General features: G+C 49.2%; 1 long non-coding RNA gene across 1 annotated transcript in view; it reads left to right on the plus strand.

Moving 5' to 3' along the window:
- Nucleotides 1-22,147, plus strand: part of LOC140411666 (uncharacterized) — a 41,806-nt gene extending 19,659 nt beyond the window's left edge. Inside the window, exon 3 of the long non-coding RNA XR_011940942.1 lies at nucleotides 21,908-22,147. This is a non-coding gene — a long non-coding RNA (uncharacterized lncRNA). The remainder of the gene's footprint in view (nucleotides 1-21,907) is intronic.
- Nucleotides 22,148-24,456: the final 2,309 nt, after the last annotated feature.

Below are 24,456 nucleotides of genomic sequence, written 5' to 3' on the forward strand. Positions count from 1 at the left end.
AGCGCGACCCGGAGGCGAGGGAGATGGTTTGATGTGCCGCGAAAATTGGGAGCGAGCAGCGTCTTACCATGTCTAGATGAATGAAGCTCTTTGTGCTCCCGGAGTCGAAGAGGCAGGGCGATTTGTGTCCGTTTACCCGGATGGCCTTCATAGAGCTCTGGAGGTGTTTGGGTCGCGACTGGTCAAGGGTGACTGCGCTGAGTTGCTGGGAGCTGGCGTAGTCGGAGGTGCTGGGTCGGTTCCAAGATGGCTGCCCCCGTTGGTCGCATGTGTCGGGCGGCGTTCCAGATGGCGGTCAAGATGGCAGCCCCCGTTGGTCGCATGTGGCGAGCCGCATGGGCGAGGATGGCCAAGATGGAGGCCCCCGTGAGACGCACACGCTGTGCGGGCTGGAAGATGGCTGCCCCGACTTGCAACTCGAGGCCAATGATGCGTTCGGGGGGGCGCGGAGCCGGCTGACACGCTGCCACACTGCCCGATCTGCGGGCCTGTGAGTCTGAGGGTCGGGCCTGCGATTTAGAGTTTTTCGACCTGGCCAAGCAAACTTTAGCAAAATGTCCTTTTCTCCCGCAGTCGCTGCAGTTCGCTTTCCGGGCCGGGCAGCGCTGCCGGGGGTTTGAGGCTGGCCGCATGTGATGAACGGTTACTGTAATACTGTACCCTTGTCATCATGTAAGGTGATGTCCCCTTTAAGACCGGGCTTGGAACCCTGGGGGACACCGCCTCCGGCTCCGCCCATTTGGGAGCCGTATATAAGGGGCCGCCTTGTGGGCAGTACCACTGTTAGCATACGTCTCGGCACCAGACTAGTTCTTAGCTTATTAAAGCCTTCTTTACCGTTCACACTCTAAGCGTCGTTATTGAGGGTACCACAATTTAATAAGCTAAACTACATCAGGATGGACGCAGGCCTAAAACCGGAGAAGCTCAATCTGGAAGCACGGACACCGGAAGCAAAGGAAATTTTTTAATACTGGCTCCGATGCTTCGAGGCCTACCTGGACTCCTCAGAGACTCACATCCTGGGGCCACGCAAGCTGCACCTACTCCACGCCCGGGTGAGTCACAGACTCTCCGCCACGCTCGAAAAGGCGACGACTTATGAAGAGGTGGTTGAGCTACTCCGCAAGCGGTTCGTCAAACCCATCAACGAGGTACATGCCAGGCACTTACTCTCTACCTGCCGGCAGCGCTCGGGGGAATTGCTAGACGAATTCGTCGAAAAACTCACCATGCTTGCCAGGGATTGTGACCACCAGGATGTGACAGGGGAAGTCCATATGAACCTGCACATCAGAGACGCTTTTGTGTCCGGCATCCGCTCGACCAAGAACCGGCAGCAGCTGCTCGAAAACGGGGCAAAAGACCTCCAGGACATGCTAACGCTCGCCTCCTCGCTGGAGGTGGCCCGACATAATTTGGGTACTTACCCCACGGAGTCTGCGAGCCCCCCCTCGGACTTCCTCAGACTCAGCCACGTTACGGGCCTGCGCCGCGCTGCGACCGGCTCATCCTGGGGGCACACCGTGCTACCTCTGCGGGCAGGGCCAGCATCCACGCCCACGCTGCCCAGCCCATTCCACAATCTGCAGCGACTGCGGGAAGAAGGGGCATTTTGCGAGGGACTGCCTGGCCAGGCCCAGGGGCCAGAAGAACAAAGAACAGCCGGCCCGAAAATCAGGCTCTCAGGCCCGCAATGAGGCTGCGCACCGACCCAACACGCCCCCTTCTGACGCGTCAGCAGCCTCGTGTGAATCATGGGAGCAGCCATCTTATCGGCGGCCATCTTCTCGACCTGACACGTGCAACCGACGGTGGCGGCCATTTTACGAGTCTGACTCGGCTGAGGACTCGGACTACCCGCAACTGGGAGCGATCACCCTCGACCAAACTAGGCTGAAACATCTGCAAAACTAGATGATGAAGGTCCAAGTCAACGGGTGCGACACGGCATGCCTCTTCGACTCCGGGAGCACGGAGAGCTTTATCCTTCCAGAAACGGTACGGCGCTGTTCCTTGCGCACCCATCCCGCATCCCAAACCATAGCCCTTGCATCCGGGTCCCACTCAGTACAACTCACGGGGTACTGTATCGCGGATCTCTCGATCCAGGGCGCCGAGTACACCCGTTTCAAGTTTTATATCCTCCCTCACCTCTGCGCCCCCCTGCTGCTCAGACTGGATTTCCAGTGCGGCCACCGAAGCCTGACACTGAAGTTCGGCGGACCCTTGCCCCCCTCACGGTGTGCTGCCTTGCGACACTGAAAGCCGCACCCTCCTCGCTATTTGCGAACCTCACTCCCGACTGTAAGCTCGTCGCCACGAGGAGCCGGCGCTACAGTGCCCAAGACATGACATTTATCAAGTCAGAGATCCAGCGTTCACTGGGAGAGGGGGTCATCGAGGCTAGCAACAGCTCTTGGAGAGCGCAAGTGGTGGTAGTCCGGGGATAAGAAACGGATGGTCGTGGATTATAGCCAGACCATAAACCGATTCATGCAGCTTGGTGTATATACCCTTCCTCGCATCGCAGAAATGGTCAATCGGATCGCCCAATACCGAGTCTTTTCCACGGTCGACCTCAAATCCGCCTACCACCAGCTCCCCATCCGACCAAAAGACCGCCCCTATGCTGCCTTTGAAGCATCCGGCTGGCTCTTCCACTTCCTCAGGGTCCCCTTCGGCGTCACAAATGGGGTCTCCGTCTTTCAAAGGGCGATGGATCAAATGGTGGACCTGTACGGTTTGCGGACTACATACCCGTACTTGGACAATGTCACCATCTGCGGCCATGACCAGCAGGACCATGACGCAAACCTCGAAAAGTTCCTCCAGACCGCCCGAGCCCTTAACCTAACCTATAATGAGGAAAATTGCGTTATCCACACAACCCGGCTAGCCATCCTCCTAGCCATCCTCGCCTATGTCGTGGTAAGCGGGGTCCTAGGTCCCGACCCCGACCGTATGCGCCCCCTAAATGAACTTCCCCTCCCTCGCATCCTCAAGGCCCTCAAACAGTGTTTGGGGCTCTTCTCCTACTACGTCCAGTGGGTCCCCAAACATGCGCACAAAGCCCTCCCACTCATAAAGACCACCATATTTCCCCCCTTGGCTGAGGCTCGATTGGCCTTCAACCGCATCAAGGCCGATATCATCAATGCCGCTATGCGCGCGGTGGACGAAACCCTCCCCTTCCAGGTAGAGAGCGATGCGTCAGATGTCGCCCTGGCTGCTACCCTCAATCAGGCAGGCAGACCAGTAGCGTTCTTCACCCGGACCCTCACCGCCTCCGAGGTTCGACACTCTGCAGTCGAGAAGGAGCCAATTGTGGAGGCTGTACGGCACTGGAGGCACTACCTAGCCGGTTGGAGGTTTACCCTCGTCAACGACCAACGGTCGGTCGCCTATATGTTCGATAACACGCAACGGGGCAAAATAAAAAACGATAAAATTTTGAGGTGGAGGATCGAACTCTCCACCTACACGTACGATATCAAGTATCGTCCAGGGGAGCTCAACAAGCCCCCAGATGCCCTGTCCCGCGGCACGTGCGCCAACGTGCAGGAGGACCGCCTGCAAGCCATCCACAATGACCTCTGCCACCCAGGGGTTACCCGGCTCGTCCACTTTATCAAGTCCCACAACCTATCTTACTCAACCAAGGAGGTCAAGGCCATGACCAGGGCCTGCCAGGTCTGTGCGGCGTGCAAACCGCTCTTCTACCGGCCAGACAAGGCTCGGCTCGTGAAGGCCTTGGGGCCCTTTGAGCGACTGAGCGTGGGACTCAAGGGGCCCCTCCCGTCCACCAATCGTAATGCCTATTTCCTCACCATTATCGATGAGTTCTCCCGCTTCCCATTCACCATTCCCTGCCCCGACATGACCTCTGCCACCGTGATTAAGGCACTGCACAGCACCTTCACCCTGTTCGGTTTTCCCGCTTATATCCACAGCGACCAGGGTACATCGTTCATGAGCGATGAACTGCGTCAGTATCTGCTCAGCAAAGGCATCACCTCGAGCAGAACGACCAGTTATAACCCGCGGGGAAACGGGCAGGTGGAGAGGGAGAACGCGACAGTGTGGAAGGCTGTCCTTCTGGCCCTCCGGTCGAGAAGTCTCCCAACTACCCGCTGGCAGGAGGTCCTGCCCGATGCCCTACACTCCATTAGGTCGCCCCTATGCACGGCCACGAATGAAACCCCTCACAACCGATTGTTTGTCTTCCCCAGGAAGTCTACCTCCGGGGTCTCGCTTCCACCTTGGCTGACGGCTCCGGGACCTGTTCTTCTCCGGAGGCACACGAGGATCCATAAAACGGACCCCCTGGTCGAGCAGGTCCGATTACTTCACGCCGACCCCAGTTACACCGACGTTGAGTACCCCGACGGCAGGCAAGGTACGGTTTCTCCCCGGGATCTGGCACCCGCTGGATCCCCCACGTCAGACGCCCCTTCCCGCGCTGCTCCCCTGCAGGACCCGGCACCCCCTACAACACACCCCCTCCCGGCCCCACTCCCCGTTGGTGAGCACCTACCGCGCGCGTCCCCTAGCGTCCCCCTCTACACACCCCGCCGGCGCCAGCACTGCTACCCCCGGCCCCACCTATTCCCCCTGTGCCCCGTTCCCCTACCCCAACCCGGACCAAGTCGTCCGTGTCCGCCGCACCACCGCCCAAGCTGAGGAGGTCGATAAGGACGATCCCGCTACCGAGACGAATGGACTTATGATGGCACTTCACCCCCGCCGGACTCTTTTTTAAACAGGGGGTTAATGAGATGAACGGTTACTGTAATACTGTACCCTTGTCATCATGTAAGGTGATGTCCCCTTTAAGACCGGGCTCGGAACCCTGGGGGACTCCGCCTCCGCCCATCTGGGAGCCGTATATAAGGGGACATCCGCCCTGTGGGCGGCACCACTGTTAGCACACGTCTCGGCACCAGACTAGTTCTCAGCTTATTAAAGCCTTCTTTACCGTTCACACTCTAACCGTCGTTATTGAGGGTACCACTCCACAGAAATAACAGGGTAGCCCCCATAGTGGGCAGGCAGCGGCGCGGCACAGGCCTGGGGTATTTTTTGGTCAGGGGTCCACGAGGGGGTCGCGTGATCGGATGGGAATGTGTTAAGGCTTTGGAACGCTACTTCCAGAGAGGAGGCTAATTTTACCGTCTCTTCCAGGTCCAGGGCAGCCTTTTCGAGTAGGCGCTGTCTCACGTAGTTGGACCTGACTCCAGCCACGTATGTGTCCGGGATGGCGAGGTCCATATGTTGAATGGCCGTAATGGCCTGGTAATTGCAGCTTCGTGCAAGGACTTTGAGGTCGCGTAAGTACTCTTCCAGCGATGCCCCGGGACGCTGGCGGCAAGTGGTGAGGAGGTGCCGCACGTATACCTCGTTCACGGGCCTTATGTAGAGGCCTTCTAGCGTCTCGAGGGCGTCTGCGTAGGTGGAGGCTTCCTCGAGTTGAACAGAGATTCGATGGCTCACCCGTGCGTGGAGGAGACTCAGCTTCTGTTCGTCGGTGACGGAAGGCGAGGAGGAGGCGGTGAGGTAGACCTTGAAACAGCGGAACCAGTACGAAAAAATCTCTTTCATCTTCGCGGCCTGCGGATCGAGTTCCAGTCGGTCAGGTTTGAGGGCCGAATCCATAGTGGCGTTGTAGTTGATTAAATTGATGCGACGATCAATTCACACAAAACCAGGAGTAGAAGTACACTGTGGCTTTAATCAACTAGAACAGTGCCTGCCTGAGACTGATCTGTTAGTGGGAGCCGCCTACAGGGCGACTGCTCTTTATACCTCCCCTCAAGGGGTGGAGCCAGGGGCGGCGCCCACACAGCCTCCAACATGCTACATCATAGGCAATACCTTACAATGGTCCATAGGTGAAGCCCACATGGGCAACAGCGTAATACAGATATGCACATGGTGAATTGTTGCAGCAATACATTCACCACAGGACCGGAGGACCCAGCCCCCCTATGTTGTGCCTTTTCACACCCTGAGAGTTTCAGACAGTCAAGGTCTTTGTGTTTGGCATGAGAAACTACAACAGTACAATAAAAGTTTAATGCTGTCCATTTCATATTCGGCTGACACCCATTCAGTTTCAACATCTCTATTTTCCACGTGAAGCAGAAAGTTGAACTCGGCTGATATAACTTAGCTGTGTTTGTTGACACTTCATCCCAAACATAGGGATGTGTGAATTTCACAAGTGACTGTGATAGTCCAAATATAATTTAGTATTTGCCTAAGTTTCAGGTATGTCTAGTGCAAATACTGTCAAATCACACGATATGCTACTGTCATCTGAAACACCATGTTGAAAAATATAGCTTTAATGTTTTGAATATCTCAGGCCTGTACTGGGCATGACAGAATGCTAAATGGCTGTGGGGCAGCCCATTGGAATGGTGAGGGCAGGTATCACAGAACCTTACCCCGCCGAACATGAAATCTTGCCCAAGGGCACGATTTAACGTTACATTTTGGGCACGTGTAGCGGGATGTTCCCCAGCGCCTGCATTTTAAACAATGAACCTAGAATAGAAACCCAAGGTATAAAAGACTAAAAGCAGTTGAAGTTGGACCAGAAAGAAAGTGCTTCAGAAGAAAAATTAAAGAAAAGTTGAGGAAGCTTTGCTACAGACTTGGAAACTGAGGAAGCTTCGCTACAGACTTGGAAACTGAGGAAGCTCCATTACAGACTTGGAAACTGAGGAAGCTCCATTACCGACTTGGAAACTGAGGAAACTCCATTACAGACTTAGAAACTAAGGAAACTCCATTATAGACTTGGAAACTGAGGAAGCTCCATGACAGACTTGGAAACTGAGGAAACTCCATTACAGACTTGGAAACTAAGGAAACTCCATTATAGACTTGGAAACTGAGGAAGCTCCATGACAGACTTGGAAACTGAGGAAACTCCATTACAGACTTGGAAACTGAGGAAGCTCCATTACAGACTTGGAAAATGAGGAAGTTCCATTACAGACTTGGAAACTGAGGAAGCTCCATTACAGACTTGGAAACTGAGGAAACTCCATTACAGACTTGGAAACTGAGGAAACTCCATTACAGACTTGGAAACTGAGGAAGTTCCATTACTGACTTGGAAACTGAGGAAACTCCATTACAGACTTGGAAACTGAGGAAGCTCCATTACAGACTTGGAAACTGAGGAAGCTCCATTACAGACTTGGAAACTGAGGAAGTTCCATTACTGACTTGGAAACTGAGGAAACTCCATTACAGACTTGGAAACTGAGGAAGCTCCATTACAGACTTGGAAACTAAGGAAACTCCATTACAGACTTGGAAACTAAGGAAACTCCATTACAGACTTGGAAACTGAGGAAGCTCCATTACAGACTTGGAAACTGAGGAAGCTCCATTACAGACGTGGAAACTGAGAAAGCTCCATTACTGACTTGGAAACTGAGGAAGCTTCACTGTAGACTTGGAAACTGAGGAAGCTCCATTACAGACTTGGAAACTGAGGAAGCTCCAATACAGACTTGGAAACTGAGGAAGCTTCGTTACAGACTTGGAAACTGAGGAAGCTCCATTACAGACTTGGAAACTGAGGAAGCTTCGCTACAGACTTGGAAAGTGAGGAAACTCCATTACAGACTTGGAAACTGAGGAAGCTCCATTACAGACTTGGAAACTGAGGAGGTTCCATTACAGACTTGGAAACTGAGGAAACTCCATTACAGACTTGGAAACTGAGGAAACTCCATTACAGACTTGGAAACTGAGGAAGCTCCATTACAGACTTGGAAACTGAGGAAACTCCATTACAGACTTGGAAACTGAGGAAGCTCCATTACAGACTTGGAAACTGAGGAAGCTCCATTACTGACTTGGAAACTGAGGAAACTCCATTACAGACTTGGAAACTGAGGAAGCTCCATTACAGACTTGGAAACTGAGGAAGCTCCATTACCGACTTGGAAACTGAGGAAGCTTCGCTGCAGACTTGGAAACTGAGGAAGCTCCATTACAGACTTGGAAACTGAGGAAACTCCATTACAGACTTGGAAACTGAGGAAACTCCATTACAGACTTGGAAACTGAGGAAGCTCCATTACAGACTTGGAAACTGAGGAAGCTCCATTACCGATTTGGAAACTGAGGAAGCTTCGCTGCAGACTTGGAAACTGAGGAAGCTCCATTACAGACTTGGAAACTGAGGAAACTCCATTACAGACTTGGAAACTGAGGAAACTCCATTACAGACTTGGAAACTGAGGAAGCTCCATTACAGACTTGGAAACTGAGGAAGCTCCATTACCGATTTGGAAACTGAGGAAACTCCATTACAGACTTGGAAACTGAGGAAACTCCATTACAGACTTGGAAACTGAGGAAGCTCCATTACAGACTTGGAAACTGAGGAAGCTCCATTACCGACTTGGAAACTGAGGAAGCTCCATTACAGACTTGGAAACTGAGGAAGCTCCATTACAGACTCGGAAACTGAAGAAGTTTCATTACAGACTTGGAAACTGAGGACCCCACCAGAGTGAGTGGAAGTCCATTGCAAGACGCTGAGTGACACAGAATAAAAAAACCTGGTCAGATCGCAAAGATGGCTGAGCAAAAATACAAAACAAATTGCAAGTCCCTGAGTGACACAATGCGAAGAAGTCTGGTTAAATTGCAAAGTGGTGAGCAAAAATACCAAAAAATATTGCAAGATTCTGAGTGATGAGCTAAAGTACAAAAAAATAAGCTGTACTTACATTATAGAACCGGCCACAACCCCAGGGCTCGGAATGCCGAGAGCAGCTGAAAGAGAGCTGCAGAATGGGTCCACAGTGGCACCATAACACATGAAGTTAAAAAAAAAAGTCAGAAGTTTAAGGAAAAAAACTGCAAAGTAAGGAGATAAATCTGCAGACGATAAGAGAAAGGGTACCCATTCAGTTGAGAAAAGAAATATTTTGCAGTTGGAAATCAGAACTGATGTTCTGATGATTTTTTAAAAAGACTTTGGAATACAGAGAAAAATATTTTTTAATCCCCTTCATGGCAAGTTGAGCAAAATGCTGAAATCTTAGTTTTAAAAGTATTCTACACTGAAAGGAAATTGCTTCAAACATTTTCATTTTAAATTAAGGATGCCGATCTTCAATCCCGTTGCAGTGTAGTAAAGTTCAAGAACCTAGAACACTCTGTACCTGGTTGATACATTAGTTGCAAAGTATAACACCTGCAAGCATTCATTAATAAAATTGAGGAGCTCACTGTTTCCCCAGCAACAAGACTCAAAAAAGACAAGAGGCAAGCCAACTGTATCCTAGCAACTGCAGCAACCAGAGACCCCAGAGGGAGGGCACCAAAAGACTCCAGAGCAAGGAAGGCATTTTCCAAGTATACCTTAAGATGTATGCCGACCATGTCAGCACATTGCAATTCACGAGCTGGAGAGTGGTGCTTCCAGGAATAGCAAGGGTGGAATACTCCACAATAGTTATCTCTGACCACACCCTGTTTTGTCACCTGTGTGGTAGGTAACATGTGCTACTCAATCCTTGGTTAGTGATGAGATATTCTGAATCCCAATGAAGAAGATTCGAACTCTTCCAGTCGTAACAAAAGGTTTATTGAGTAACTAAAACAATATTTACATGAGTTCTTTACTTTAACTTTGATACTAGTGATAAGGTTAACAAGATCTAACTATGGTAACTATATGTAACTCCACTGGCCATCTAAACTAGTCTGCTGTTGCTTTAATCACAGTGCACCCAAAAGAGAGAGAGCCCCAACGTGGCTGCCTTTTATACCCCTGTTGGTCTGGCCCTCTAGTGATCATGTGGTGCTACTGATTACACATTAACCCCTTGTATACATGCACACATAGAGATCACTACATCCCCTTTTTTTTATGTTACATATTTTCTGTATATTATAAGGAAAATTGAACAAACATAATGGATGCAGTTTGCAAATGCGTGACATAAAATCAATGAGTTAGTCCGTCAAATGTTAATACATTCAGTCTCTTAAGTCTTTTTTTGCTTGCGAGAAATAGGTAGACAAATGATGTTATGTACAAGTTGTGATGATTATACAAAGCCAATTAATATTTATGAGTCCAATCTTAATTTTTTTTTAAATTTGTGAGTCCATACTTTATGAGTTTATTCAGTCGAGTTGCTTTCGTCTTCTGTTGTTGAAGTGGTGATGTTGATGTTGTTATGTCTTGTGAATATCATCAGTGTTCCTGTGTTTAAGAAACCAAGAAGACACCAGTGAGGTATTTGAATGGCCGAAGCACTTTGTTGTCTGATTTATGCTTTTTTTATGCTCGTAGCGATTGTGTGTTACATCTCTGTTGTTTGAACTGGACTTTTTCTTGTGTTTGCGGTATTGATTCTGTATGTCATCTTTCTTGACAGCTGGTTTGCTTGTTAGTTGTGGAGCAAATGTGAATTTGTGAGATTTGTTGCCATGCCATGGCATGTTTGTGCTCTTGCCATTGTTTTGCAGTGTGCTGTGGCATTGATCTTCATGTGCAGAGTTGTACCATGTTGTACAGGTCGAAGTTTCATTGTTGTCGTTTCTGTCTTCGTCGTTTTCGTTGTCGTTCTTGTTGTTGTCGTTCTTGTTGTTGTCGTTCTTGTTGTTGTTTTCGTCATGCTTGCTATTTCTGTTTTTGTTGTTTTCGCTGTTTTTCTTGTTGTTTTTCTTGTAATGCTCATTGTTTCTGTTTTTGTTATGCTTCTTGGTGTGTTTGTTGTTGTTCTTGTAGTTTTTGTTGTTGCTGTCGTTGTTCTTGTTTCTGCAGCGCTTCGTGTTGTTGTTGTTGCTCTTGTTGTGCTGCATGTTGTTTTCATTGTTGCTGTTGCACTCAATGAGTGTTCAGTTTGGATGATGTGAGTCATTGTCACAGTTATTGGTGTCAGTGTCCTTTGTGGTATCTGTTACATTGAGTGTTTCTTCTTGAGAATTGTGAGAATGATCTGATGTTGCATTGATGTTGGTGACATCAGTCATTTGTGGTGGATTTGATTCCTCTGCTTTGCTTCCTTGGTACTCCTCTTCTAGAGTCATTTCTGGTTCACTTGAATCATCTGTGACCTCTTTGTGCTCCTCTTCTGGAGTTATTTCTGGTTCATTTGAATCACCTTTGGTTTCTTGGTGCTCCTCTTCTGGAATCAAAATCTTCAAGATTTCTATTAACGTGGTCTCTCTGGACTCTTGGTGCTCCTCTTTTGGAGTCAAAATCTTCACAATTTCATTTGACGTGGTCTCTCTGGACTCTTGAGTAACCCACCTCTGATTGTTGAGTGCTTCTGTGCAGACGAGTTGAGATCTGTCAGTCTCACTGTGATCTTGCACATCCTGTATGGGAATTGTGATTTCTTCGTCACTTGTCTCACATACAGTGGGTTCACACTCAGTGTCTTCTTGTTGGTTAAATGAGCTGGGTAGAGTTTCATAGTCTTCTTCTTGTGGCTCAAATAAGCTTGATAGATCTTCATGGTCTTGTTCATGCATGGCGTTCGCTATGGCGTGTTTGCTTGCTTCCATTTTTGGGTCTGTCACCAAGCTGTCTGTGGAGGCTTGCATCGCTCTCTTTGTGGAGGCTTGTGTCGCTCTCTCTGTGGAGCCTTTCATCGCTCTCTCTTGGAATTTTTCATCGCTCGCTCTGTGGAGACCTTCATCGCTCCCTCTGTGGAGTCTTTCATCGCTCTCTCTGTGGGTCTGTCATCGCTCTCTCTGTGGAGTCTATCATCGCTCTCTATGTGGAGTCTGTCATCGCTCTCTTTGTGGAGTTGTGCAGTGTTCTCGCGATAGAGTCGATCTGTGCTCTATCAACAGAGTCGTTCTGTGCTCTCTGTGGCATCGTCTTCTTCTTGGGTATTGCTGTCATCCAGTGTATCGACGATCTGCCATGGCACCATGGTATTTGATTCATCTACCATGAGAAGAATAGTGTTGAGCTTTTCAATCGTGTTGCTGATGCTGTGATCAGCATATCCGGATAACTCAGCCATGTCTGAGCAGTATTGTGTGTATTGTTTGATAGACAAATCATCCCTTTTTGTTTCGGAGTTGTTATCGTTCTCTTCATGTTCAATGAAAAAAATCATCTTCTTTGGTTTGGGATTTTTCATTGTGCTCTTCACTTTGGGTGATGCAGACTGCTTGTTCCAGGGTGTTGTGAAAGTTATTTTCAACTGCTGGTGTAAGTTCGGGCATTGTTCTGTCATTTGAGGTAAGAAAATTGGGTTTTGCAGCTTTAAATTTCTTTTTGTTCATTTTCGTCCATTTTCTTTTTAAGTGGGCATGGTCTGGGTCCTCTGATGTCATGATGCTCGTGACGTCATGCATAGCACTCGATTGCGCATGCGCAATTCGAGTTTCCTTTACTGTGCGCTCTTGGCGCAACTGCGTATGCGCAGAACACTGTTTTGCTGGTTTGCGTCTTTTAGGGAAGTGCACATGTGCGGCTCCTTTATCAAGATGGTGGCCAATCAAAAAGAGTTGTTGCATCAAGTTAGATCCTGCCTCTGCCTCGTGGTACATTTTGGTGCCGTTTTTACTGATTTTGTTTAAGAAGGGTAGCAAGGATAATCCCGGGAACTACAGGCCGGTGAGCCTTACTTCAGTGGTAGGGAAATTACTGGAGAGAATTCTTCGAGACAGGATCTACTCCCATTTGGAAGCAAATGGACGTATTAGTGAGAGGCAGCACGGTTTTGTGAAGGGGAGGTCGTGTCTCACAAACTTGATAGAGTTTTTCGAGGAGGTCACTAAGATGATTGATGCAGGTAGGGCAGTGGATGTTGTCGATATGGACTTCAGTAAGGCCTTTGACAAGGTCCCTCATGGTAGACTAGTACAAAAGGTGAAGTCACACGGGATCAGGGGTGAGCTGGCAAGGTGGATACAGAACTGGCTAGGCCATAGAAGGCAGAGAGTAGCAATGGAAGGATGCTTTTCTCATTGGAGGGCTGTAACCGGTGGTGTTCCACAGGGATCAGTGCTGGGACCTTTGCTCTTTGTAGTATATATAAATGATTTGGAGGAAAATGTAACTGGTCTGATTTGTAAGTTTGCAGACGACACAAAGGTTGGTGGAATTGCGGATAGCGATGAGGACTGTCGGAGGATACAGCAGGATTTAGATTGTTTGGAGACTTGGGCGGAGAGATAGCAGATGGAGTTTAATCCGGACAAATGTGAGGTAATGCATTTTGGAAGGTCTAATGCAGGTAGGGAATATACAGTGAATGGTAGAACCCTCAAGAGTATTGAAAGTCAAAGAGATCTAGGAGTACAGGTCCACAGGTCATTGAAAGGGGCAACACAGGTGGAGAAGGTAGTCAAGAAGGCATACGGCATGCTTGCCTTCATTGGCCGGGGCATTGAGTATAAGAATTGGCAAGTCATGTTGCAGCTGTATAGAACCTTAGTTAGGCCACACTTGGAGTATAGTGTTCAATTCTGGTCGCCACACTACCAGAAGGATGTGGAGGCTTTAGAGAGGGTGCAGAAGAGATATACCAGAATGTTGCCTGGTATGGAGGGCATTAGCTATGAGGAGCGGTTGAATAAACTCGGTTTGTTCTCACTGGAACGAAGGAGGTTGAGGGGAGACCTGATAGAGGTATACAAAATTATGAGGGGCATAGACAGAGTGGATAGTCAGAGGCTTTTCCCCAGGGTAGAGGGGTCAATTACTAGGGGGCATAGGTTTAAGGTGAGAGGGGCAAGGTTTAGAGTAGATGTACGAGGCAAGTTTTTTACGCAGAGGGTAGTGGGTGCCTGGAACTCGCTACCGGAGGAGGTGGTGGAAGCAGGGACATTTAAGGGGCATCTTGACAAATACATGAATAGGATGGGAATAGAGGGATCTGGACCCAGGAAGTGTAGAAGATTGTAGTTTAGTCGGGCAGCATGGTCGGCACGGGCTTGGAGGGCCGAAGGGCCTGTTCCTGTGCTGTACATTTCTTTGTTCTTTGTTCTTTGTTCTATACTGATTCTGTGTTTGTAAAGACTAACAGTATTGATTTTGTTTTTGTTCATAAGCAAGGCATTTTTGTATAGCAGTTTCTAGAGTTAGATGCTTATTTTGTGATAGTTCTTCCCTCAAATTTTTATCAGATAGTCCAGAAATTAATTGATTCATTATCAGTGTCTCTGAAATCAGCATAATCACAGCTTTGTGGTATTAACTTGAGATTTGTAATAAAATCAGTGATGGGCCCTCCGTTTCTCTGGCATTTATGACAATTGTTAAATCTTTCCAGCATCTCATCAGACTGACTCTTACAGTGTTCATCAAATTTTTGAGTTTACTTCTATTTTGGTGTCGTCTTCATCTTCTAAGTAATTAGATTTCTCTAGCTTCATGCCCTCCTATTGAGAGTAGTAGTGCTATTTTTGTTGCGTTAGAGACCGTGCTTAAACCATTAGCTGCGATAAATATTTGGAATAACTGTTCAAATCTTTTCCAGCCAAAACTTAAATTACCGGTTGTTTCCAGCTGCCCTAGAGGTCCAATGAGTCCCATAGTTAGTCGTCGAGGATCCATTTGCTGCGAAGTCTTCCACAGTCGAATGTCCAGTCTTCTTTTTTTCTTCTCTTTTTGTCTAACCTAATCTAACTAGTTCTGTTAAAACCACTCGACTGGTATCATGTTTTGTCACCTGTGTGGTTGGTAACATGTGCTACTCAATCCTTGGTTAGTGATGAGGTATTCTGAATCCCGATGAAGAAGATTCAAACTCTTCCAGTAGTAACAAAAGGTTTATTGAGTGACTACAACAATATTTACATGAGTTCTTTACTTTAACTTTGATACTAGTGATAAGGTTAACAAGGTCTAACTTTGGTAACTATAGATAACTCCACTGGCCATCTAAACTAGTCTGCTGTTGCATTGATCACAGTGCACCCAGGAGAGAGAGAGACCAATGTGGCTGCCTTTTATACCCCTGTTGGTCCGGCCCTCTCGTGATCATGTGGTGCTACTGATTACACATTAACCCCTTGTGTACATGCACATATAGAGATCACCACACACCCCACATTACGTGGATGTGAGGTTGGAGATGGGCCATGCCCAGCACACCACGTAGAGGTTGGACACGGACCTACTGTCCGATAAGGTCTTCTGCTAGAAAGTATCACAAGCCATAGGCGAGTACGTCACAAATAACCGGAATGGGGAAGTCTCACCTTCCACGTTCTGGGAGGCACAGAAGGTGGTGATTCGGGTAGAGATAATAGCCTACAGGGCATGAAGAGATAGGGAATAGAGGGTGGCCAGGCAACAACTGATCGACTCCATTCTGGAGGTTGACAGTAAGTATTGCCGAGAGCTGCCCTGACCATAGAGCTGCTGGCGGAGTGGAAAAATCTACAAATGGATCTGTTGTCCACCAGGAAAGCAGTGTACCAACTCTGCCAGACACGGGGGACTTTCTTCAAGGGAGATAGCGCAGGTGAAGAATAGCAGAGACAGACTGGTAACCAAGCAAAAAGAGGCCAACCAAGCGTTCAAGACCTTCTACTGAGGGATGTATAACTCCAAACCCCCCTGAAGGGGAGGTGCAGCTGAAAGGGTTCCACGATGGACTGGACATGGTAGTCATGGGGGACGATAGACGGGGGGATGCTGGATGCACCAATAGGACTGAGAGAGATCATGGAGAGTATCAGCTCCATGCAGGCGGTGAAGGCGCCGGGATCCGAAGAGTTCCTGGCGGATTTCAATTAAAAACTCGCACCAGCCCATGCCCCGCACCTACGAGACATGTTCGCAGACTCACTAGCTGGGAGCACCCTGCCTCCAACACGCTAACACAGGCCACCATATCGCTGATACCCAAAAAAGACAAGGACCCGATGGAACGCGAATCATACAGACCCATTTTGCAGTTCAATATAGACGCAAAGATACTTGCGAAAGTTCTGACCAAGAGACTGGAGAACTGTATACTGGAGATAGTCGCAGAGGACCAGGCGGGCTTTGTCAAGGCTAGGCAGCTGACTGTAAACATCAGGTGGCTGTTGAATGTAATAACAACCCTATCCGGGGAGACAGCACCAGAGGTGATCATCTCCCTGGACGCAGAGAAGGCCTTCGACAGAGTCGAGTGGAAATACCTCTTTGAGGTACTGGAGTGGTTTGGGGTTCACTTGTGGGTGAAACCCCTGTACAACGCCCCAAGGTGAACGTTCAGACCAACACCACTGGCTCTGAATATTTCCAGCTACAAAGAGGCACAAGGCAGGGATGCCCACTGTTCCCGCTCCTGTTCGCCTGGCAATTGAACCTCTGACAATCACCCAGCAAAATGCGAAAAGCTGGAAGGGCATCCAAAGAGGGGGTAGAGAGCACACAGAGTTTCACTCTATATGGATGACGTTTTGGACCCACAGAACGGCCTGAAAGCAATCATGCATCTTCTGAGAGAGTTTGGAGCCTTCTCGGGCTACAAACCCAACCTGGACAAGAGCGAGGGATTCCCGATGAACCCTAACGGGGGAGGGACAGCTGGAGGGACTACCATTCAAATTAGCCCAATATAAATTCCGCTACCTGGGGATCCAGATAGCCCGAGACTGGACACAGATTCATAAGTGGAATCTGACCAGTCTGGTGGAGGAAGTCAAAAAGGACCTACAGAGATGGGGTGCACTCCCGCTTTCCCTGGTGGGGAGAGTGCAGACGATCAAAATGAACGTACTGCCGAGGTTCCTCTTCCTGTTTAGATCCATACCAATCTTCATCCTCAAGGCCTATTTCCGCAAAGTAGACAAAAAGATCATGTCATTTGTGTGTGTGTTTGGGGGGGGGGGTTAAGAACCCATGTATCCCTAAGTCGACACATGCAAAGGAAGATAAACATGGGCGGTCTGGCCCTGCCGAATCTACAGCACTACCACTGGACGGCCATAGCCCAGAGGGTGAGGGGATGGATACGAGAACCAAGCACGGAATGGGTGAGGCTGGAGGAGTCTTGTGCAATGGGACGACCCCCTGAGCCCTCGCCATGGCAGTGCTCCCATTCCCCCGACAACATACACATCCTGCCCAGTGGTGGCAGCTACACGTTTCGATTTAACCGAGATGTCCCCCATGGCCCCCATCTGCAGCAACCACAAATTCCAGCCAGCCATGCTCGACGCACCTTCAAAAAATGGAGACAGGACAGGGGGGAAGCTAGCAGTCAGGGACTTTTACATAGGGGACAGACTTGCGACCTTGGACAAGCTGACGGAGGACTTTGACCTGCCGACAGGACAGGAACTCGGGCACCTCCAAATTAAACACTTTCTCCGCATGGAGATGGCAAGGAAGCCCAGGGCCCCAAGAGACACGCTACGAAAAGAACTAATCAACATGGACAGTGAGGAGGGGGGGAACTGTGGAAACAGATAGAGACAGTTGCTGGACAGGACAAGACAACCAATGGAAAGTGCCAGGCAAATATGGGAGGACGAATTGGGAATGGAAGTGGGCTGGGGACTCTGGAACGAAGCACTGAGCAGGGCCAACTCCACCTCCTCCTGCGCAAGGCTAAGCCTCATGCAGTTCAAAGTGGTGCACAGAGCACACAGAGAACCCGAATGAGCAGGTTCTTCCCAGAGGTGGAGGATAAATGTGAACGGTGCCAGAGGGGCCCGGCCAACCACACCCACATGTTCTGGGCCTGCCCCAGACTTGTCGGGTTCTGGACAGCATTCTTCAAGGCGGTGTCCAAGGTTGTGGGGGTGAGGGTGGAGCTGTGCCCGAGAGTGGCAGTCTTCGGGGTATCGGACCAGCCAGAACTACATACGGGGAAATGGGCCGATGCCCGACTTTGGCTCCCTTAATCACATGCCGGAAAATCCTGCTCGGTAGGCAATCAGCAGCACCACCCACAGCTGCAGACTGGCTGGCAGACCTGTCGGAATTTCTCCACCTGGAGAAGATCAAGCACAGCATCCGAGGGTGGGATTAGAACTTCCACAAAGCGTGGGGGTCATTCATCAGCCTGTTCCAAGACCTGTTCGAGGCCAATAGCAACTAGGAAGGTGCAGGAGGGGGGAAAAGGGAGTGTGGAAATAAGGAAAGACACACACAAGGGAAAGGGGCAGGGGGAGGGGATAGAGAAGGGAACCCAGCAGAATCACAGAACGAGAACAAATCATGGAGAAAAGGGGAGGGGCCATGCAGCGACCCTCCCCACCCACCCCAACAATAAAGACTTAAGAATACCAACAGAAAGAAGCGGAACGCAGTATGTGACACCCAGGGCTGAAGACAACACTAAATCGGAAACTAAGCTACCAAGAAAGGAAATGGAGGGGGGGGGGGGGGGGGCAGGAAAGGGGGGAAGCAGACATTGGGATGGACCACATGTAAAAATCGTTGTTATTAAGAAATTACTTTATTTGTAAATACCGGATACACTTGAGCTGTTACTCTGTAAAAACTGGAAAATACCAAAAAAAATATTTTTTTTAAAAAGAAGATGAACAGTTGAAAGAACAGTTGATTGTCCTTCAAGGTCAAATGCAAAAGGGATGCATAAACGTTCAGTTTATATGAAGAAATTAAGACTATCTTAAGGAGCAGAATGGAGGCACAGGAGAAGAAACCCAAGGAGACTACTTAATTACAGGAAAGCTCCCAGATAATGCAAGAAAGCTTCACCAAGAAAAGGACCTTCACGTGCTACCGGAATTCCTCAGGACAAAGTTTATTCCTCTGGAAAATGGCGAAGAGAAGCAAAATGAATCAAATGTCACTCTGAACAATCTGAAGAAGCAGTTGGCAGAGAAGACTAGGGGGAACCGAGGCAGCTGTTTGTCAGTGCCCACTGTCTAGTGTCGGACCTTTGACTTTGGCGTTTGGCCTGCCCGGGTGAACTCAAAGGCTCCCACCATGCTGCTGGCATTCCGTCCTATCACCTCTGCTGACCATTCCTGGAATATGCCCAGTTCGAGTTGGCAACCTGAGGTTGGAAGTGCATTAAACAATGCAATCAAATCTGTGATGATTTAGATAAGCTTTCAATCCCTTGAATTTTTAAATCCTTCCTCCATATCCATTACAATCTGAAACACCAAGAACCTTGCATGCACTGTTGTTAAGGTGCAAATGGAGGGTGAAAGATTATAGGTGCGATTTTCCAGCATCGTTACACTCGCGCTCAAGGGTAAAGGGGCCGGTGAATAACGTGAGAGGCCAAAAACAGGGACCACGCCAGGCGCCAAACAGTTGACGATGCAACCGGCCGGCTCCCACAGGCGAAATCGGGATCTCGCTGTAGCGAGGCAAGAAACCCATTATCAGCACTTAAGCCCCATTTCCATACAATTAACAAGAGACACCCGTCATCCAGTGACCTCCTATCCTTCACCGGCCTCCCCAGCAAGTGGTCACGCTGGCACCGATTTGCACTCCTTTTGAAAAAAGTGAACCTGACGGAAGGGCTTCTGTTGGAGCTAAGGAGGTGAGTAGCCATTTCTGCTCACACGTGCCTGCCCATTCCAGGGGCAACCCTTGTCCCTACCCGTCTTCCTCTGGACCACCCATAATCCCCCAGCTGCTGAGGCCTCTGGCTGTGTGGCTGAAGGCTATTGCCAATAGGGAATTGGCAATCATGGTTAACTGAGCACTTCACACAACCCAAGTGTATTCCCATGAGTGGGTGGGCCATTTAGCATGAAGGAGTCATTACCTGGCATCTCAAAGAGACTGTGATGCCTAGACACTGTGGGAGTCAACACCACACACGCAGCAGCCAACAACCGAACACCCAGGGGATGGGGCACAGCTTCAGCGAATTGTTCAGAGCCGGAAGATGGGTGAGTACCACTGGGAGGGTGCCAGCACCCGGATCGGGTGGTGTTGTGAGCTGGTTCCTGGAGTACAGGGTCTGGGGCCCTGGGGAGGGATTTCTGAGTGGGGTGGTGGGGGGGAAATCAATGGGGAAATGGAGGGCCCCGGGGTGGGAACCACCGCTGTTTGTCGATCTGACACCCTCTCCCAATTCCTTACAGATATTGAACACTGTGGCTGGGATGTTGGACGTAGAAGTTGCCCTCGTGATGGTGGTGTTAGGCGATGCAGCCAGACTCCGGGGAAGGCTGCAGCAGCGACCCTGCCGTGCATCCTGAGGATCCAGCTGCCCATCAGGCCAGGGAGGAACCCAGAGGGGGAGTCCCTCGACGACCCAGGGTGTGCAAGCGCTGCTGGTTATTTGTCGGACAGCGCGTGCCGCTGGAGGCTCCGCCTCAACAAGGAGACGGTGCGACACCTGTGCCATATCCTCACGGACTTGGCACCACACGGAGGAGAAGGATGCCCGCTCCCGTTGGCCATCAAGGTCACTGCAGCCCTGAACTTTTATGCCACGGGATCATTCCAGGACTCGAGCGAGGACCTGTGTGGCACCTCGCAGGCCTCAGCCCATAAGTGCATCTGACAGGTCACGAATGCCCATATGCCCGGGTGGAAGACCACATCATCTTTGACATGGACCAGGCCCAACAGGATGCCCAGACTGCAGGTTTCTCCACCATCACCAGGATGCCCCAGGTCCAGGGAGTCATAGGTGCCACGCATGTTGCCCTGCGCTCACCGGGCCATCTGGGGGTGCTCTATGTTAACCGAAAGGGGTTCCACTCCATCAACATACAGCTCATCTGCAACCACCAGGTGAAGATAATGCACGTGTGTGCACGCTTCGTGGGGAGGGTGCACGACAGATGCATTCTGGGGCAGTCGGTCATCCCTGTCCTCTTCGAGGAGCACTTCAGGAAGGACGGCTGGCTCTTGGGGGATAAAGAGTATCCACTAAGGACCTGGCAAATGATGCCAGTATGGGAGCCGAAGACTAAAGCAGAGACCTGATACAATGAGGCCCATGTGGCCACCTTGTGGTAATTGAGCGGTGCATCGGACTCCTCAAGATGTGCTTCCGATGCCTTGACCGCTCCGGAGATGTACTCCAGTACACCGCCCGGAGGGTTTCCCATTTTACTGTAGTCTTCTGTATCCTCCAAAACCTCGCTCACCCTCCTGGAACCTCGAAGGAACAGGGCATGCCCCCTGGCCTCCACGGCGTCTAGCAGCCTCCCAGATCTGCATCCCCGAATCTTGGGGCCGGTCTCCTCGGCGCCATTGTTGCGAGCTGGCTGGTTCGCTGAGCAAGTGCAGCAAGTGCTGCTCGACATTGTTGGCGGGGAACTGGCAAGCGCAGTGCCGCCGAATCAGCTGGTGAGCCGGCATTCGGGGCGAGGAGCCCATGAGGCCTCATTAAGTGGGCCAATTAAAGTTGAATAGTGTTGCTGGTCTCACTGGGCCGAGCGCCGGGAAACTCGTGGCAATTCCCGCTCACTGCACTTGGAAATTGTTCCGGAGAATCGGGCCCTATATTATAACACACTCGCGCATATGTCACTTTTCTGCAGAAAATCAGAAGCGGCAAACAGAGAGTTGGCAGAAGGGCTTCCCAAATAATTTGCTGCCACATTCCACTGGAGTTATGTTTGGCTGCCAGCATAACTGCGGTGGAAAGTCATGTCTCCTTTGGCCTAGAGATTTCCCAGATATTGAAATAAATTTGTAGCATGCCCTCTTCAGTTTGTTTTGACTTGTTGGTTTTATCACATGCCCTCACATGATCATCCCTGTCTCTGCAAGGCAGCAGAATAACATTACACTAGACTATGGCTGAGGTAATAACTGTCAAACAAATTTATTAAGCAGTAAAAAAGGCGAGCAGTAGCTGTGATACACTGTAGATTTTGCAATCATTTTTAAACTTAACTGTCCCCTCCAGAAAGAAGAAAATAACACCGTCATGACTGTTGCAATAAATTATCATGTACATGATATTCTTCTGTGATGGTTCTTTTATTTTATCATCCACAGAATCTCTCTCTAGTTTGACCACCTCCCTCTGAAGATTTCAGATGGACTACTCAGTTTGATCTTCAGCTAAGAAATACAACGAGGTCTGAACAAGTTTGAATAACTGCCTGTCAAGCTTAAAAAGACCAGTCAATCTTATGTGGGTGTTTGTATGCATAACTAATTCCATAATGTACTGGTATCTGAACTGAATATCTTGGCCCTTCCTTCAGATATGCTCAGAATAAAGAATTAATTATAACTCAGGTTGCAATGTGCAAAGTCAGCTTAATTTCTGAGAGTGAAGCTGTTTTTACTTCCACATGTATTTTGACAGTTTTAAAGAATTCAATGAGACAATGCAGTAGGAGTCAAAAATTTGGTTTTCCGTTAAGATGAAATTACGCTGGGAAAGTGTGCCCTGGCCTGTCATAACCGGTGTTTGCATTTGTTAATGGGATGCAGCTGAAGGCCCAACCTAAATCATCGCGCCGCCCAATCATCTGCACTATGATCCGGCACAAATTCCCACTGGTCTCCACGGCGGGAGGCATTCCTGGTTCCCCTGCCATAGGACTTAACCCCAGAATGGAAAATACATCCACGGTAGCCAACCTTTGCTGAAGAGCAAGATTTCACCAACAGCAATGACAGAAATGATCAGGTAATCTGTTTTTGCGATGTTGTGCGAGGAATAATGCTGGCTCAGTTACCATATAAACGCTTCTCTTCTAAAACAGTACCATAGGATGTTTTCATCCACCTGACAATGCAGATAGGGCCACATTTTAATGTCTCACATGAAAGTTGGGACTTAGCCATGCGACACAGTTCTCTACTTAAGTGTTGGACCAGATTGCTTGCTCAACTCACTGGAGCGCAGCATAAACCATCGAACAGCTGACATACAGGTGACAATAGTTTGAGCCATGACATGGGTTTGACTAACTGTGGGAGAATTGGAAATTGACATTGCGTTTCTTGCTAGATGGGTTTTGTAGAATCCAACGGAAGAGACACAGGAACGAACGGTGGGATAGGAATGAAAAAAGGTTTATTACGGTAGACACAGTAATTACAAAAGCAACAACTCCTCTCCCCAAAGCACCACCCTCCCCGACCTGCACCCAGGTTGGCATTTTTATACTGAGAGGTTACCCCTTGTTATGGAAGAAACCCCGTCCCCAATTACCGGGGGGTTCATACTCTGTGGTAATGGCAGGAATCTTATGGAACACAGTCCTTGGCTCCCAAGGGAGTTGTAACACCCCTTTCCAACCCCCACCCACCCCACGACCGGCGAAACATCCATCCCTACGTCGAGGCAAAGGCCCTTTCGTTCGCTTGGGGAGCGGAGAACGGTCAAGCGTCAACGGGACCGGGTCAGGAGTTGTGTAACAAAACCGGTGACTGTCGTTTTCGTGTGGAGCGTTGAGGTGAGAGTGGTACGGTCGTTAAGTGTACTGACATTGAAGGCAGCTGGACAACTATGTTGGGTGGGCCAGTATCCATGTCAGAATCGGTGTCGGAGTTCTCCCAGGAGGCGCCGGGTATCTCAGCCTGCTGGGCCTCAACAGGCAGAGGCGATGGCGATCTGTGCGGCGCTCCAGGGGGTGATCCAGGCGGTGATGGAGACTGCAGGCAGTCCCTGACTGGTGCATCCTGAGCCTGCTCTGGAGGTTCCTGCGTGCGGCAGTCGATGTGATCCAAGTGGCGGCTGGCTTCATGTCCCTGTGACCGGACCGAATAGGAAACCGGAGCAGTTGCCCTGAGTACCTCGCCAGGGATCCATGTGGCTCCAGCTCCAGGCTGGCAGACTCCTCTGGCACAATGGTTAGCACAGGTTCTCCAGGACAACATCTATGCTAGACGCTTATAAAGCACCCATTTGTTCTGAAAGAATAAAAGTTATTGTAAATCCCAGATCCTCAGGCTTAGCGGCCATGGACAGAAGGAGGGGTCGGGACTTCAGGACCCTCATATCTAATGGTAGACTTGGAAGATTTACACATTGACAAGCAGGATTAAAGCTACCATTTTGTCAGTACTATGCCCTCCAAAATAAAATAAACAAAGACACATTCCAAAGAAACCTGAATTCTCATTCATGCTATTAACTCCAACATTCCCAGTTTTTCACCTCTCACCTCAATACTGTAATACAGCGTGGCTGCATCAATAAAGATATGGGAGTCAAAAGAAAATGGAGGACAACAATGCAAATAAAATATTGACAAATCAATTACTTTAAAATAAAAAGGGGGAAAGGTACCATTACTTTCTTAGTGAAAGACAATGAGATTACTAACCACAGTGCCTCCTTTAATTTTCGATCGGTAAGCACAGCTCCTAACAATAAAGGTTCCTTGGCTAAAACATTCCATGATGCCTAATCTTCCATAATGATACACTGCTCGAGTTCCAAATCTCTGCACAGATGATTTTATTTGATCATCAATTTGCTTGTGAACGCCGCCAAGTAAAATGTATGAATAGTAGATCAAATGAATTTTTTAAAAACAGCAGTCAATTAATCAAGGCTCTTTTAAATTTGTGCTGTGGCGTGCTAG

Source organism: Scyliorhinus torazame, chromosome 4 (assembly GCF_047496885.1).
Source record: "Scyliorhinus torazame isolate Kashiwa2021f chromosome 4, sScyTor2.1, whole genome shotgun sequence".
Taxonomy (NCBI): domain Eukaryota; kingdom Metazoa; phylum Chordata; class Chondrichthyes; order Carcharhiniformes; family Scyliorhinidae; genus Scyliorhinus; species Scyliorhinus torazame.